General features: G+C 52.4%; 1 pseudogene; it reads left to right on the top strand.

Moving 5' to 3' along the window:
- Positions 1-5,240: 5,240 nt before the first annotated feature.
- Positions 5,241-14,915, top strand: LOC120840879 (annotated as a pseudogene).
- Positions 14,916-16,896: the final 1,981 nt, after the last annotated feature.

The following is a 16,896-nucleotide window of genomic DNA, read 5'->3' as shown; positions in this document are numbered from 1 at the left end:
GAAGAAGTTGGAAGACGGAAGGCGTTTAGGACTCAGGCCGGGCCGCCGGTTCACTCTGAACGAGAGGCGACGTGTGTGTGCACGCTCTGAGGAAGCCTCCGCGTTTCGCCGCGCTAGACCTCGCCGATCGCGACCGGACCAACCGGACCCCGAGTCCGAGAGGCTCTTGCGGAATCAGGAACTGCACCGAGGTAGGAGCTGCTCGTTCTGCGCTACCATGCAGTGCTCTACAGTGCTCGGAGCTCTCGGTGTCATTCGTGCTTGCACTGAAGCCTTTGTGACCCCTTCGGACGCGCAAGTCGTACTTCGCAAAGGTTTGGACGGGGCCGCCCTCACCGAGCAGCTCCGCTATATTCCGCTTAATTATGATCGCAATAAAAGCTTGCGTTCTCGGGAAAAAAATTGCGGGACCGCTCTCCGCGCCGCCGACGAGGTTGGCCGCCGCCATGTTCTCAGCTGTTCACTCGCTCCCGCAGCGAGCGCCTTCCGATAATCCTCCCCGTTCCAAAATGCGATGCGCTTTGCGCATTATGCCGTTTACATGACCGCATATTGAATGCGGCAACTGGATTCAATGCGACTAAGTCGCATTCGTGTAAACGTGGCTTTTGTTCTTTTTCGACATGTATGGTGTATGTAACGATAGCGGTGGTGAACGATGGACGTTTTCGTTGGAAGATGGCGGTCGTCTTTCTGCATGTATGATTTGGTTATACCGGTGGTCCTGTGGTATAAGCGTTTTGTTGGAAAGCCGCAGTCACCTACGTCATCGGACGCAAAATCATACCAGCCACACCGAATCATATCGGCAAGCAAAGTGGTTGCCAGTATAGACAGACCCGGAGCCATAGCGGTGCCGGTATCTCCAGTTATGCAGAACGCCAAACCAAACGAGCTGCATGAATAACACAAAGAAATTATGATGATGTCATACCAGAACTGTACAAGCAGCAGGTTTGTTTCTTGTACGTTTTTCCAATAGGGTAAGCATCAAATTATGCGAAGTGCAAAGCTACCAGAAACTACTAGGAGAAACTTTTAGTGCAACTGCCTGGAAGCCTCAAAATTACAGCCGACATTCAACAAAGAGCCTTTCCTTCCCAAGCAAACAGCTGGAGCTGCAGCTGGAGCAATATGCCTATCGGAGCATTACAATGAGACATATGGCAATGCACCCTCAGGGTGTGCCTCGTGTGACCAGCTGCTGAGTGGACCGCCCTTATTGGCTCACAAGGGTCATAACTCTTGCCCTTTGCTAAGCTAACCGGAAAAAAGGCACAGCGAACCGCCCGCTGCTATTCTGACGCTATTCAAGAGGTTCCAGCTTAACACGTACCGGACGAGTTCATCGGGAGAACACCCCAGCCAGGGACCTTCGGGCATCACAACAAGCCCGAACTGGTGGACCTCGAGGCAGCGCTCTTCCTCAAACTTGCCTCGAGCTTCTGGCTCGTAACGCGCCCCATGCGCTGATGCGTGGGACGAAAAAAGGCGCTTCACGCATCATCTCCTTGGCAAGCTTCTGTAAGTTTCCTTGGCAGCGTATTACTTTATGTGCCTACCGGGTGGAAAGAAATAAAATTTTAAACATCCGTACCAGAACACTTTGATTCTGAAGCTGAAGCCGCGTCTGCTAGATCCAGAGAGTTTGTCTCTTTGACCGTCATTGGCAGATATATGAGTACAAACCGAGGAGTTGTTTCATCCGAAAATTATGAATATCTCGAACTACATTTGTACAAAAAGATATTGACAGTGTTCTGATATAAATGGTGCACACCTCTGTTGCCGTAATGCGAGGCAGTCTCTCCTTCCGCCTGGTGTCCCCCTACATTCCTACAGATACTTTCAATCTATTCAGAAGACTTGCATAGGCTGCTATTGTAGACAGCCCTCTCATGACTTCGCAGGCTGCAAGATACATTTTTATAGAAATTAGGAGATTAATACTGTCACAATACACGCCACCTTACCTTTCGAGAAATGTCTCTTCCTTTTGAATGGCCCCTCCAGATTCAAACTCGATGAATAAGTTCCGGTGGAGGATTCCCTCCAATGGCCAATCAAAGAGCACCAGGGCCTCTAGACAGGGTGGCTGCTCTACAAATTCCTCATCCTGGGCGCAAACCATCTCTTTCGCTCGCAACATATTGTTGAAGGGGCAACTCAAATCACCGAAGAACGTTTTTACATGGGTCACATTCACAGCAGAGACAGACATCGTGTTTTGGAGCGTCCCGGAGGCTGGCGGCAGCATGCTGAGGACACGTTTTCTACTCGTTCGTAGTCATCCGCCGAAGAAGCTCTTTAAAACCCTGTGTAAGCCGTGAGACTTGACGTTGAGAACACGTGGAAAGGTTTACGAGAAAGCGCAGTGCCGCAGTAAAAATGCCCAACTCATCGAAAGCAAGTTTCGCCGCCACGATGCAACGCGCAGGTCACGAGTGACCCGCGCGGTGCATCATGGGACTTTTCCCATATTGCAACGCGCGGGACCATTGTAACGTCACACGTAACGTCACGTGTGACGTCATTAGAGGAAACGTCCCATAATGCAATGCGCGGGTCTCGAATGAGACGGTGCATTGCATTATAGGACATTTCCCATAACGCAACGCGCGGTTACGCCGACGGCGACGCTGGCGTCGCCGCCGCCGACCGCGTGTTGCATCATGGGACGCTTCCCATAATGCAACGCGCGGGACCCTCGTGACGTCACACAAGCCGTCAATATTGGAAACGTCCCATAATGCACTGCGCGGGTCACGAGTGAGACCCGAGCGTTGCATTATGGGACGTTTCCCATAATGCAACGCGCGGTTACGCCGACGGCGACGGCGATGCCGCTCAAGCCGGAAGCGGGCACCTAAGAGCTGCGCTCTAAAAATTAATAGATGTAAAGGAAATTTAACTTTCATTCCACAGTCATGTTTGATCCCGTCATTTTTAACAAAACTGAAATAAGCCGTTGTTATATGGTTTAAGGATGACGCGGCGTTAATATGAGGCTAAGTGTAATATTAGGTGTCACCTCTTAGCATATTGAAAACATGTCCAACCTAACGGTCATTTGTAACCATCATATAGTTTCCATATCAGCGAAAAAGCTATTTCGGTTACATATCAAAACTAGCATGGCTCGAATGGCCTGTGAAAGCAGCAAGGAAACTATGTCGGCCAGTCACTGGGAACTCCGTGGCAGAACTGTCCGGTGACTACAACAAGAAAACGATGTCGGCCGGTATCGGGAACTTTCCGGCTGGTACTGGCCAGTTTAGACAACGAGTTCCAGATATCGGTCGGGGCCGGTTTCCTACCGACATCCCTGGCCGGGATCCGCCGTACAGCTCCCGGTACTGGCCGACATAATCCCAGTATCGGCCGACATGGTGTGCTTGCTACCTGAGGAGGTCCGTCACTGTGTCGCACGTAGTCTTTCCTCAACATCAAACAGTGTTGGGAGTGATTCTTCCTTACCAGCTCGTGTGCGACCGCACATTTTGTCGAACATGTACGGCATGTGTTTATAGTTTTTGATAATCGCACACCAGACAAGATCCTAGCTTGAGTGTTAGGCGGGAGACAGATGGCGCGAAGTTCAATGTGCATCGCGTTACGAAACGCCCGGTGATGCGCGACGATATTTGTGGCACGATTCCACATTACCTTGTCTCCTAAGCTACATTCCGCGACGATGTAACTCAAACAAGTTGTCGACGTTTTTTTGTTTTGTTTTTTCAGTATAAAATTTTCGTTATTCCTACGAGTACTAACCGAAGTGAAAAATTTTGATATACGCCAGTGCAATTTCGAAGTAAAATTCGAAAAAGAGCGGATGTCGTGTTCGCCTCAAGGCGTCGCGGAATTCACATAGTTGATGTCTACAGAACGGAAACTGAACGGTTTTAGTTTGCTTTAAAAGTGATTAGTCGCACCCACCGTTACTAAAGCACTCAGTGGGGAAACGGCCATGGAGACTTATCTGAAAGAGTGGCCCCAATCTGTCCTCGAACACCGAGGTAATGAGCTAATGACGATCACGACGCCGCCATTTCTCCCGCAGTGGCCACTCGAGGAACTGTACGTTACTTCTATTTTGGCTTTAATCGGCCATTTTGATGCCGAAGCAGATACAGCGGAAGAGGTTACAGGGGTGCCACCCCCTTCTCCCCAGCGGACGCGCCGCGACTTACTACCGAAGTTAAAATGCACCTAGGGCGGGAGGCGCTACCTGAAAGCACCGCTGAGGCATGGTTGTATAAAAGCAGTGTTAATTGTGCCGCAAAACCCTGCATACTAAAGATTTTAAAAAACATCACGCGCCCATCATTTTGTACTAAACTCTAATAAATTTCATACAAAAAGAGTCTTTCCCCTTTGTTTTTACGCAAAAAATATGCTATGTAAAAGCTCAAGGTGACCACAGTACAGACAAAGGACAAAGAGTGGAGCGCTGTTGTCGCATTTAGCTCGGTCTCGGTGAACGCCAGCGGCTTAAGTTTCCACGGCGACTTTCCCAATTGAGTGTTCTAGTAACGTTGGACGCGCCTAATGATAAATTAACATATTCAAACTAGGACCAAAAGAAAAATAGTTCTTATAGTACCAGTACATTGCTATCTTACTTATGACATTGAAAAAAAATTATAGGAAAATTCATGCTTTTCACTAGGGGTCTCCAGACGCCGATCCGTCCCGCGGAAAAATTCCGAACAGCCCGCGGCTGGCCGCGCTCTTTCCAATGTTGTCAAGTCCGCAGCCCGCTTCTAGCAGACTCGCTGATAGTGGTGCAAAAGTGCGCGTAAACAAACAGTGTGAGCGCATGGTATCCTTCGTCCCCTTTTCTTCTTTCTATTACCTTTGATGCACCCCAAGTGAGCGTGCCTGGTGACGGAAGACAAAGAAGCCGCCCTCATGCGCGGCCCGGACCGCTCATGCGTTCCTTTCTGGTGCCTGTCGCGAGCTTTTGTCGAGCCTTCAGCCAGTCCAACCAGCCACCACCAACTCGCTCTTAGCCCAACTACTTAACGCGTACCTTTAATGTAAATATACTTCTCAATTCCTTTACAAGACTTGTCCCTCATGCCTTACATCTCGCGCAGTCGACACTGAACCGTGAAAGCCTACACTAGCCCGACCTCCAGCCTTGCCTCGAATCGCCTGGTTCCGCCTACGCCCCGACGTGAACCTGACATGAAGCCATGCCCGGCATTGTCTGGAGCGAACTGGATGCAAGAACTATGTCGTGTCTAAGCGTCGAGCTTATTAAGGAAGAGCACGCTGCACGTGAGCTAGACACTTCCGGCTCAAAAGAAGCCCTCATTCAGCGACTCGCCGCGGACATCGAGGCGCGCCGCAACTCTTTGCCTTGCCTGGATCGAGCGTCGGCCTCTGCCGCTGGCTCTTTGGCACTTGACCCCATCACGCTACAAAATCTTGCTGTTTTGTTGCAGCAGTGGCGTCGTCCTTCAACGACAGTTACAACACTACCAGACCTGTCCGCGTCCCTCCCACAGTTCGAGGGCTCGCCAAAGCAAAACGTGAAAAAATGGCTTGAGGACGTTCGTCGCGTCCAGCAACTTGCGTCATGGGATGACGCCACCACCCGACTCATCGCAGCAAGCAAGTTGAAAGGTACAGTACGAAACTGGCACCTCGCGTTCGGAAGCCAATACGACACGTGGCCAACTTGGAGAGACGCCCTCAAAGAGACATTCATCACAGAATGGACCCTTATCCATTGGCAGGAACTGGTGATGGACGTGACTCAAGGGATTGGCGAATCCCTTCATCAGTACGCCTTCGCCAAATTAAGGATCATCCAACGCTGCCCTGTAACCCTCGGCGATCCGCAGAAGATTGACTACCTACTCCAAGGCATGCGGGACCAACATATCGTCGCAGCATTGGGAGCCAACAGGCCAACAACCGTCCAAGCCTTTCTTGCGACATGTACGAGCCTGGATAGGTCCGCCCAACACTCCAAGGCAAGCCCTTCGACTACTCCTGCCCAACCAAATTACCAATCACATTCGTCTAAGTCGGCTAGATCCGAATGTCCAACCCACCCTAGTCGGCGCTCTGGGTTGACGTCACCGTCACCCCCAGCATCACGTCAACGCATCGCGGACCTGCCCATCGACTTGCAAGAGGCTAGGTACTAAGCCATCTCGTCAAAATATGGAGCTCCAGTGCTTCGTAGTGGCCAAGACTTGTCCCAAGCGGTCTGCTATAAATGCAAACTCCTTGGTCACCTCGCCTCGAAGTATACAACATAACCAATCAGTCAGCCCAGGCATCGTCGTCGGCAGCTAGAGCCATGCCTACAGTGCCATTACCACCAGCTCTTCATACCATGCCAGCAACCCTTGAAGGCTCTCAGCTGCAGCGCCCATTCTTTTTAGCCACCATCACTGGAATTGGAGACTATGATGCGTTTCCAGACTCAGGTTCCAAGCTGACTCTCATAGCAAAGTCGCTTGTTCCAGAACGCATGCTACATCGCTGGACTGAGCCTCCACTGGAAGTTGTAGGAGGTACCACCGTACTCCCAGCGGGTGCAGCTTTACTTAAGATCACCATTGGCTCGCGGGAGTCGTCCAGGCAGCGGTTCTGGAACACAACATCCTCCCCTTCATCGTAGGTGAAGATTGGTTTCGAGCCGCACAGGCGTGTCTGATCTTTGAGCCTCCGCAGCCCGTCCGGCTCCAGCATACGGCCACAGGTCTGTCTATCATAGCAGAACAAAAACTAGCACCACGGATGTCCAACGCCGTAATTCTCACCCAATCGAGCCTTAATTCACAAGTGCAGACCATGTCACAAGACTGCTTACAGATATGAGAGATACCTCGCCGTCGTCGGAGCAGCCATCCTGGCAAGCCTTCGCCCAAGAAACTCCACGTTTGCCTTTAAACAGTCCCAATGCCGAGCTACCAGCCCAGATAGCCGGTACTGTTGCTAAAGTCATTCACGCTGACCTTCCGCCAGCCCTCCTTGGAGATCAGTTATCTTTCAGTCAAAATATTGTCATTGCCGACATTTTGACACAGCAGAATGGAGCCTTCGCCCGTCGCGAAGATGACTTACGCTATTTTACAGGCATGCAGCATCGCATTGACTTGTTACCAAACGCCTTGCCCTACAGCCGTAGCCCATACCGATAGGCTCCCGAAGACAGACAGTTCCTGGAAAAACACATAAAGTAACTTCTGGGCCGGTTTTCTCGATGCGATGGTAAACCCATTTCGGTAAACCACGGTGCTATAGGAAGGAAAAAGTACCTAGGTACTGAATAAACGGCTGGATATAGAACAACCATAATTATTTCTGATTGGGCAGTGAGATGCGCCATCTATCGGTGAAACAAGCCAGTCATTTTGTTTATCCTCTTTTTCCGCTGGTTGTTATCTATTTAGTATGGTATTTTAAGTCAAAATATAGTAATGTTGTACTTGAAGACCACTTTATTTTTTTCCGATGGTACGAAGAAATTTTTGCTACCATGCTAGAGTTTGTCGCCGAATATTCGAAAATGTAAGAAACATTTCCATCAATATGTTTCGCCATAAACAACACATAACTTTCCCGTGTGCCTTCCAGTCTGGCAACGCCGGCGCTGTAGTCTCGTTTTTGTTCCTTGCGACGCACGTTTCTGCGATTCCTGCTGATCTCAACTGTTTACCCCCTCTTCCGTTTGCCCAACCGATCCACCGGTGACGAGAAGCGTTGAATTACTGGCCACCGGGGATATGTAGAAACCTCGATGCTGTCGGCATACTGTCGGCGCATTGCGAACAAAAAAACAGTACAAAGTCCCAGCTCTTCACCGGGAACGAAGAATTTATAGAGGATAACCCCCTTTCTCTGCAAAGTAATCGCTACTCACGAGTTGGCGTGCATAGTGTAACAAATTAAACGTGTTAGTATAAATATATACCATCACTCGTTCGCAAAACATTTTTTTACTCACCATAAAAACACTTGCAAGGCTTAAGCACCGCCATATGTCTTGGATCCCGGACTGCTGAAGAGTGATGCATTCGCGGAATGCTGCCGTCGGTAGTTTAGTAGTCCCTCTGAACTACCGCTTTGCTTGACATGCTAATAAGCTGATGGTGCGTCATTAAAGGAGTCATGAAACGCTTTTTCAACTTTTTCCTGTTTAGCTTTCCTCCTCAACTCATAAATCGCGCATTGTACCAAACAGTTCAAGAAGTCGGAAAGGGAAAGTCCCCTCTTGCTCGGAATCTGGCTTGTGTAGCCGCACACAGCCATTGTCCCCCTAGAAGATTAGCCCGTCGCTCAAAATTCCGACTAGTTGATTTCCCCACCCCGTTCACCCCGGAGCTGACAGTGCTGTGGAAGCTACGTGCTCGTTGGGCCAGCCACACATTTTCCACGTGATCACGCTCTCTCGCGCATACCGACCCGCAGAGAATGAGGTCAGGCGATGAAAGGGAGGCGGCTGATTGGTCCGGCAAACGCGTAGCTTTCACCGCAATGTCAGCTTAGCGGTAAAGGGATTAAGTGAGGTCCGGTGTCGTGTGACGTGCGCTTGGGCCTGGTGACGCGCTGCGGGGGCCCGGTTATGGTGGCTAGTAGCCCGGTGACGCGCTGCGGGGTCCGCGGATGTATCACAGTGAAAAGGCGGAGAGTTTACGAAGGGAAGGAGGTACGAAATAGTCCGCTATGTTTCGCAAATTTTCGTAGCAAAAGTCAGGCTTCTGACTTTCTACTTTTGTTCTTTTGGCCCACTGAACGATGTGCTATTAGTAAAATCCCAATATAAATTGATTTACTCCAGCCCAAAATTCGTTTCATGGGTCCTTTAATATAACAGCCGGATTGAAATGAATGTTCAGCAGAACCAAGCAGAACTATAATCCCTCATTAAGCGACGTCGCGGCCATTTTGCTTGTAGGTACTGCTCCTCCCTCGGCGCCCCTGCTCTCCCAGTCACGTGACCTAAAATTCCCTTTTCTAGGGACAATAGTTAACTTTAAACCACGGTTCGCGTTCGATAAAACGGGCCCTGGACCAAGGTGTTATTTTTCCAGCATCTGGCCTATGGGCTTTTCCAGCGGTCGTAGTGTCTCGCGGTGATAAGAAACGTTTGTGTGTTAACTATGCGCCACTAAATGAACGCACGATCACGGTGGTGTACCCCCTGCCTCTTGTGGATGATATTGCCGCGCGCGCAGCTGGCGAAGTAGGCAGCGCGCAAGTGGCCTAACGGTTATCGCGCTTGCCTTCCACGCAGAAGGCCAGGGTTTGATTCCTGGCCGCGGCTACATATTTTGGTGGAGGTGCTGGGTAACCGCATGCCCGTGCAGCGCTGCCCTCCGAGTTCCCGCAGTGCAAGTCCGAACACAAGCCCACAAGAACCCAACGAAGACCAGACCGAGATCCGATTAAGTCGCCAGAACCTTGGCCTCCCCCGGAGTTAGGACCCTTGCCACCCGGGACCAGGCAAACAAGGAGGACGACGATGGCCAACCAGTCGGAGACCCCGCCGCTCCAGCCGTCGTTTACTTGCCCGTCGTACCGCGGACGGCTGCTCCATTCCACGGCAAGCAATACGAAGACGTCGAAGACTGGATTGACCAGTATGAACGCGGTGCCCGCCACAATTGCTGGACCGACGAGCAGCGTCTGCACAACGTCCATTTTTCGCTTGAGGGTACCGCCAAGCACTGGTACGAGAATCATGAGTTTTCTTTGACGTCGTGGGACATTTTCAAGACCGATCTCAAGGCTACGTTCAGCAACCAGCACCGCCGAGAGAGAGCCGAGGACCTACTGCGAACCAGAACCTAGGGCCCCAACAAGAGCGTCACCGGGTTCGTAGAGAATTTTCTTCGGCTGAGCGCCCGCGCCGATCCTCAGGCTACAGAGGAGAAGCTGCGACACCTGATGAGGGGTGTGAAAAGCGATATATTCGGAGGTCTCATTCGCATTCCTTCGACAACTGTCGACGGGTTCGTCACGGAGGCGACGAATATGGAGCGTGCCCTACTAGCACGCGCCAGACACTACGAGCGACACCCTGGCGTGACTACTCTGTCGACATCCGGATACAACCTTGGTACCGACCTCCCAGGCATCCGTGACATCATCCGTGAAGTCGTCCGGGAAGAAATCTGCAAGATACTCCCCGCTACGGATCGCCCGTCCTCCCTGTCTTTAGCCGAGGTCGTACGAGAGGAAGTTCACCGGGCCTTCCAACCTGAGGTTCCGATCAACACGACGACGCCAGAGGAGCCGACTTTGAGCTACGCCGCCATGGCCCGACGACCGCCGCAAGCTAACCGTCAGGCCACGGCGCCACCCCGACGAGACTCTCCGATGCCACAGTATCCTCGACGTCAGGAAGTACAAGTGCAGGACGTCCGCCCGGAGCAACCCTCGTCGAGGAAGACCGACGTGTGGCGAACGGCCGACCGACGCCCGCAATGCGACCACTGCGGGGAAGCCGACCATGTGTACCGCCGATGCCCATACCGACGACTCGGGCTGCGCGGATTCCACCGAAACGACCCGCGCCCCCGGTATGGTGAACGCCCTCGGGAGATCGACGAGTACCTGCGACGACCCCAGTCCCCCGAGCCTGCGTCCCGCCGAGAGTTCCGGTCGCCGTCGCCACGACGTCCAGCTTCGCTGATGCACCGACCCCGACGTGAAAGCCTGTCGCCCCTCGCTCCTCGCGGGGGAAACTAGGCGCGGCAACCCCTGGAGGTGGAGTTGCCGAAGACGACCGACGTAAAGAGCCTCCAAGAACGACGGAGCGCTCCCACTCTCCCGACGCCACGCATCACAACGACGCTCCTGCATCGGTGTCCAACAACCTCAACGTTGTGATCGACGGCCTCGACGCATCGGCACTCGTGGACACCGGAGCAGACTACTCTGTCCTGAGTGGGAGGCTCGCCCGCCGCCTTCGAAAAGTCATGACGCCGTGGGACGGACCACAAATAAGAACCGCCGGAGGACACCTCACTACACCAGTCGGGAGATGCGCTGCTCGCGTCGAGATCCATGGTGAGACATGCCCTGTGAAGTTCGTCGTTCTACAAGACTGCTCGAGGAACGTTATCCTCGGAATGGACATTCTCTGCGAGTATGGCGCCGTCATCGACCTCACGGCAAACCAGTTGACGCTGCGAAAGCCTGTCCTGCCGCCGGTGGAGATCAACACGACGTCAACCGCTATCCGAGTTATCGCCGACCATGTGAACCTACCACCGCGGTCGAGTGTTTTCGTCAACCTTAGAACCGACGCAGCCATGCATGGTGAAGCTCTTCTGGAAAGCAGCGTCCATCTGCTCCTCGAAAAAGGAATTGCTGTCGCAAGAGGCGTACCGGATCTCCAAGATAGGCGTACAACTGTTCTTGTGACCAACTTTCGAGAGGAGCCGCAGCACTTAACGAAGGGTACCACCGTGGGCCACGGCGAGGAGCTTAAGGCGCCTGCCGTGGTCACCGCAATCTCCGAGGAAACCTCGTCGCCAAAGCAGAAGAGCACGACGCTGCCGCCTCTCAACATCGACCCGAAGCTCCCGGCCTTGAAGCGCCGGCAACTGGTTGATCTCCTCGCCGAATACAGTGACTGTTTTGCTACGACATCGAAAGTTCGTCAAACACCGATGGCGAAACATCGCATTATTACTAACGACGACGCATTCCCTGTCCACCAGTCGCCGTATCGAGTCTCCTTAAAGGAAAGGAAAGTGATTCAAGATCAAGTCCAGGAGATGCTCGACGTCGACATCATTCAACCCTCAAAAAGTCCATGGGCGTCCCCAGTCGTCCTTCTAATGAAAAAAAGACGAAACCCTGCGGTTCTGCGTGGACTATCGTCGACTGAACGCTGTGACGAAGAAGGACGTCTATCCCCTCCCCCGCATCGACGATACGTTAGACCGACTGCGCCACTCCCGATATTTTTCGTCGATGGACCTGAAGAGTGGTTACTGGCAGATTGAAGTCGACGAACGTGACCGGGAGGAAACTGCATTCGTCACTCCCGACGAACTGTACGAATTCAAAGTGATGCCGTTCGGACTTTGTACAGCACCAACCACCTTCCAGCGCGTCATGGACACCGTGCTGGCAGGTCTGAAATGGCAGAGCTGCCTCGTCTACCTGGACGATGTCGTGGTATTCTCACGAGATTTCGACGAACACCTCAGACGACTTCGAGCCGTGCTTCAAGCCATCAAGACCGCCGGCCTGTCACTCAAGCCAACAAAGTGTTGGTTTGCCTATGGGGAACTAAAGTTCCTCGGCCACGTCGTGAACAACAAAGGTGTTCTACCTGACCCCGAGAAGACCCGCGCCGTAGCTGCATTTGAGCCACCGTCTGACAAGAAAGCAGTGAGAAGATTTCTCGGACTCTGTGCCTCCTACAAGCGCTTTGTTCAAGACTTCGCCAAACTATCTGCACCGCTGACACACCTCACGAAGGACGCCGTAAAGTTCGAGTGGACAGAAGAACACCAGAGGTCATTCGACGAGCTCAAACGAAGACTCCAGACGCCCCAATTCTTGGCCATTTCGACCAGTTTGCTGAAACCGAGATCCACACCGACGCCAGTAACACCAGACTGGGTGCGGTACTCGTTCAAGTGCTGGACGAAGCAGAGCGAGTTATCGCATACGCAAGTTGGACGCTGTCTAACGCGGAGAGGAACTATTCAACGACTGAAAAGGAGTGCCTCGCTGTCGTCTGGGCAATAACAGAGTTTCGCCCCTATTTGTGTGGAAGTCCTTTTCGCGTGGTCACAGACCACCACTCGCTCTGCTGGCTGGCGAATCTGAAGGACCCCTCCGGGCGCCGCGCCCGGTGGAGCCTACGACTGCAGGAGTTCGACATGACCGTGGTGTACAAGTCCGGCCGGAAGCACAATGACGCCGACTGCCTGTCGAGGGCCCCAGTCGAGGATGGTCCTTCCTGCACCAAAGAGGACGACGATGAGTGTTTTCTCGGCGCTCTGGATGTCAGCGACATGGCAGCACTCCAACGAGACGACCCTGAGCTGCGAGCACTCATCGAGCACCTAGAGGGACAAGGAAGCGCCGTTCCCCGCGGTTTTGTACGAACACTGCCATCCTTCTCCATCCGACAAGGTGTGGTCTACAAGGAGAACTTCAGCGACAACAGCACGGCGTGGCTGTTTGTGGTCCCTTCCAGTTTTCAAGAAGAAATTTTTTAGCCTGCCACGATGACCCGACGGCGGGACACCTTGGCTACAGCAGGACTCTTGCCAGGATGCACGAAAAGTACTACTGGCCGAAGCTTGCGAAAACAGTGCACCACTACACCCGATCTTGCCACGAGTGTAAACGACGGAAGAAGCTACCGACGAGACCGGCATGGCTTCTTCAGTCTTTTGCGCCGCCATCTGCCCCATTCCAGCAAATCGGTATGGATTTACTCGGACCTTTCCCACCGTCGACGCAAGGAAACCGATGGATCATCGTCGCTACCGATTATCTCACGCGGTGCGCCGAGACAAAAGCCCTTTCATCAGGAACGGCTGTTGAAGTCGCGAAGTTTTTCATCGAGTCCATCGTCCTCCGGCACGGCACTCCCGAAGTCCTGATCTCAGACCGTGGATCATCATTCATGGCCCAGCTAACGCAAGAAGTCCTCCGTCTCAGCCACACCAGCCATCGTCGCACCACGGCGTACCACCCGCAGACCGACGGGCTAACGGAGAGACTCAAGACCATCGCCGACATGATCTCCATGTACGTCGACGTGGAGCACAAGACATGGGACGAGGTGTTGCCGTACGCCACATTTGCCTACAACACGGCCGTACAAGAGACCACCGGAGTGACACCCTTTCAACTGGTACATGGGCGCAAGGTAACGACAATGCTAGACGCTATGTTACCCCACGAACCGGCTGTCGACACAAGCGACGACGCCCAGGTGGTTGCCCAAAGGGCAGAAGAAGTCCGTCAGCTCGCCAGACTCCGGATTAAGGCTCAACAACGTTTCGACACTGGCCGCTACAACCTTCGTCGTCGGGACGTCCACTTCCAGCCCGGAGACAGTGTGTGTGTGTGGACACCGATTCGCCGCCGCGGTCTCAGCGAGAAACTCCTGAAACGTTACTTTGGACCCTACAAAGTGCTTCGTCGACTCGGGGATCTGAACTACGAGGTGATGCCCGACGGAACACGGACTTCGTAACGCCACCCTCCACGACCGGAAGTCGTCCACGTCGTGCGACTGAAACCGTACTACGCTCGATAGGACTGTGGACTTTATGTGTTCCAAATGACTTTTTAGTTTACCGTTCTTTTTATTTGCTTTATTTTGTTTTGGGGTTGCATCGGGACGATGCACTTTTTGAAAAGGGGAACCCGCGCCTCCACCAAAATGTCACGGGTGATGACCAAAAAACAAGAAATAAACAGGAAGAAATAAACATTTAATGTGGCGAACTTGTGCCAAAAATTAAAGGGCACAAGAGATAATAACAGAGCGTCGCGGGCGTCGAAGTTGGCGTAACAGCAGAGTCGAACGCTGGGGCGAGACTGACTCCGCTTGCCTTGCGGAATCCCTTATGTATCCTCGTGGGTTTCTGGATCGTTCGGCGTAGAAGGTTCGGCGCGTAGAACATTCTAACCTCGAATCAGCAAGACGGTTCTCGAATTCAGCAGAACATCAAATTACACTGTCAACAAAAATGTGTAGCCGCGGCCAGGAATCAAACCCTGACCTTCTGCGTGGAAGGCAAGCGCGATAACCGTTAGGCCACGCGCGCGCTGCCTACTTCGCCAGCTGCGCGCGCGGCAATATCTTCCATGAAATCGCTGGATGCGCGTACTTCGCTACCATGGACTTGAAAAGTGCATACTGGCAAGTCAGCCTCCGCCCCCAGGACTATGAAAAGACAGCTTTCATCACTCACCACGGCACATACATGTGGACTCGGATGCCGTTTGATTTGAAAAATGCGCCATCCACATTCCAACGTATCATGCAGACAGTATTTCAAGCTCTGAAGCCCCGCCACGACAAGTCTGGTATTCGTGTATATCTTGATGACACTCTTGTCTATGCTCAGTCGTTCGACACGTTTGCGCAACTTCTTCGTGAAGCCCTCCAATTGTTTCTGGACAATAGACTTAAGGCCTCGTTAGACAAGTGTCGTTTTGACCTTCCAAAGATTAAGTTTCTCGGATTTGTTATATCCAGCGCAGGCCAGCAGCCAGACCCCGACAAAGCCGCAGCCGTGTGCCGCATTCAAACTCCTCACAATCAGAAGCAGGTACTCTCATGGGTACAAACAGCTAGCTTCTAACGGTGCTTCATTAAAGATTTTTCCAAAGTTGTGACCCCGCTACAAGCCCTCATCAAGGCCCCAGAGTTCTTATGGACCCCAGAGTGTGAGCAAGCCTTCCAGACAATCCGCACAGCTCTGACCCAGCCTCCCCTCCTTGCTCACTTTGTCCCAAATGCTCCCACAACACTGACAACTGACGCCTCTGGCACAGCATTAAATGCGGTGCTTCCACAAGTGCAAGATAACAAAAAAGTTGTTATCGCCTATGCTAGCCATGCCCTCACTCCAGACGAGCGAAAGCTCCATAGCAATGTGTGGGAATGCCTTGCCGTGCATTGGGCAATCACCATCAAGTTTCGTCATTACCTGGTTGGTAAGACGTTCACTCTCATCACAGACAACTGGACTGTGGCATGCTTGACAAAGAGTGTGAAGCCCTCTCCCCGATTCACGTCTATGCTTATGGACTTGGTCGGGTTCGACTTTTCGGTACATCATCGCCCAGGTCGTCAAAATGTGGTAGCTGACCACTTGTCGCGCCCGTCATGTGCTACCATACAGTACCTCAGTCCCTATCTGCCCTGCAAAACGCAGATGAACCAACAGAGTTCACCCTTGTGGACAATATCTTATACCGCCGGTCTCCTTCAGGCACGTATGCTGTTGTCACTCCATCAGTCTTGCGTCCAGCAGTTCTTCAAGCTCTACATGACTCTGCAGGACATTTCAGCATACACCGAACAGTTCAAAAAGTGCAAGGTCGCTATTGGCGGCCACACATGGAGCGGTCAGTTCAGAGATATGTGTCATCTTGCCAGACCTGTCAACAGTATAATCGTCCGACATCCCGCAACGTTGGACTCCTCGGTAGAATGCCCGCATCGGACATCCCTTTCTAGAGCATTGCCATGGCTCATGTGACCATGCCGCCCAGTGATGATGCCCGATACATCCTGAATCTTATAGACTTTGCAACTCGTTTTCTTGCACTTGCAGCAGTATCGTCGACATCTGCACGTGACGTGATTCAACACTTCCATCGAATTTTTCACATCTATAGAACTCCGGATCACTGTCTCTCTGATCACGGCTCAGCCTTTGAATCAGTGGAGTTCCAGCGCTTCATGCGCCTACACAGAGTAGAGCTCCACTACTCCTCAGCCTACCGGCCTGAAGGCAATGGCCTTATAGAGCGGAGCAACGGAACACTCCTCACAGTGCTGCGCAAGCTTAGCGCATTGGAACCCTTGGCATGGCACACCAAGCTACACGACGCTGCCTTTGCCGTTAACACGTCAAATTATTCGAGCACAGGCTTCTCGCCTTTTCAGCTGTTGTTCGGCTACGTACCTAAGCTTCCACTACAGCAACATCGCCATATCCAGCAGTCAAGTCTCGTTGAGCGTATTCTCGTCATGAATAATCAACGGTCTGAAACAGCAGCTTACACCGAGACAGCACAGTCCTTGCGTAAGGGACTTTACGACCGTAGCCACTGTCCACATGATTTCACAGTCGGCGATCTTGTATGGGTGAAACGCCAAGTGTCTGTCCCCCATGGCAAGCTCGCTCCCCGATTCAATGGAGTTTACCG

The sequence above is a fragment of the Ixodes scapularis genome, unplaced genomic scaffold (assembly GCF_016920785.2).
Source record: "Ixodes scapularis isolate PalLabHiFi unplaced genomic scaffold, ASM1692078v2 PGA_scaffold6__148_contigs__length_123643588, whole genome shotgun sequence".
Taxonomy (NCBI): domain Eukaryota; kingdom Metazoa; phylum Arthropoda; class Arachnida; order Ixodida; family Ixodidae; genus Ixodes; species Ixodes scapularis.
This window is presented reverse-complemented; position numbering and strand designations above follow the sequence as displayed.